Source organism: Syngnathus scovelli, unplaced genomic scaffold (assembly GCF_024217435.2).
Source record: "Syngnathus scovelli strain Florida unplaced genomic scaffold, RoL_Ssco_1.2 HiC_scaffold_92, whole genome shotgun sequence".
Taxonomy (NCBI): domain Eukaryota; kingdom Metazoa; phylum Chordata; class Actinopteri; order Syngnathiformes; family Syngnathidae; genus Syngnathus; species Syngnathus scovelli.
Window position 1 is genome coordinate 70,001 of NW_026061677.1, and position 1,510 is coordinate 71,510.

The window sequence follows — 1,510 nt, forward strand, 5'->3', positions numbered from 1 at the left end:
TGGTACCTAAAAATTTCTCCAGCGGCGGGCCCCTGGCCTAAACTTTCTCCGGCCCGCGCAACACGCACTTTCCGTCGGACACGGACGGAGGCAACGTCCCCCTCCTGCGGTGACAAAAAAAATCCACCCCTGGTACCTAAAAATTTCTCCAGCGGCGGGCCCCTGGCCTAAATTTTCTCCGGCCCGCGCAACACGCACTTTGCGCCGGACGCCGGTCCCAAACCACCACCGCCGACCGCCACAAGGCGACAGCCACCATCCCCAAGCGCCATCCCCGACCGCCACAAGGCGACCGCCACAAGGCGACCGCCACAAGGCGACAGCCACCATCCCCAAGCGCCATCCCCGACCGCCACAAGGCGACCGCCACCAGCCGACCGCCACAAGGCGACAGCCACCATCCCCAAGCGCCATCCCCAAGCGCCACCCCCGACCGCCACCAGCCGACCGCCACCAGCCGACCGCCACCAGCCGACCGCCACCAGCCGACAGCCACCATCCCCAAGCGCCACCCCCGACCGCCGCCCCCCGACCGCCACAAGGCGACCGCCACCAGCCGACCGCCACAAGGCGACAGCCACCATCCCCAAGCGCCACCCCCGACCGCCACCCCCCGACCGCCACCAGCCGACCGCCACCAGCCGACCGCCACCAGCCGACCGCCACAAGGCGACAGCCACCATCCCCAAGCGCCATCCCCGACCGCCACCCCCCGACCGCCACAAGGCGACAGCCACCATCCCCAAGCGCCATCCCCGACCGCCACCCCCCGACCGCCACCAGCCGACCGCCACCAGCCGACCGCCACAAGGCGACAGCCACCATCCCCAAGCGCCATCCCCGACCGCCACAAGGCGACCGCCACAAGGCGACCGCCACCAGCCGACCGCCACAAGGCGACAGCCACCATCCCCAAGCGCCATCCCCGACCGCCACAAGGCGACCGCCACAAGGCGACCGCCACCAGCCGACCGCCACAAGGCGACAGCCACCATCCCCAAGCGCCATCCCCGACCGCCACCCCCCGACCGCCACCAGCCGACCGCCACCAGCCGACAGCCACCATCCCCAAGCGCCATCCCCAAGCGCCACCCCCGACCGCCACCAGCCGACCGCCACCAGCCGACCGCCACCAGCCGACCGCCACCAGCCGACAGCCACCATCCCCAAGCGCCATCCCCAAGCGCCACCCCCGACCGCCACCAGCCGACAGCCACCAGCCGACCGCCACCAGCCGACCGCCACCGGCCGTTCGCGGTGTGCGCCGCCGTTCCCCAAGCACCCTCCGGGACGAAGCCGGAGCCAGAGAATAGCAGCGGTGGTGCGTAAAAGCTGCGGCCGGGCCTCGCGGAAGGTCCCCGGGCGGCGAGCTGCGGAGCCCCGGCCTCCAGCTTCCACCAGGTAATAGGACCGGGCGCGCGTAAAAGCTGCGGCCGGGCCTCGCGGAAGGTCCTCGGGCATCCAGCGAGATCACACGGCCCCCACCGGAGGCGGCTAGCGCCTCCGTAGA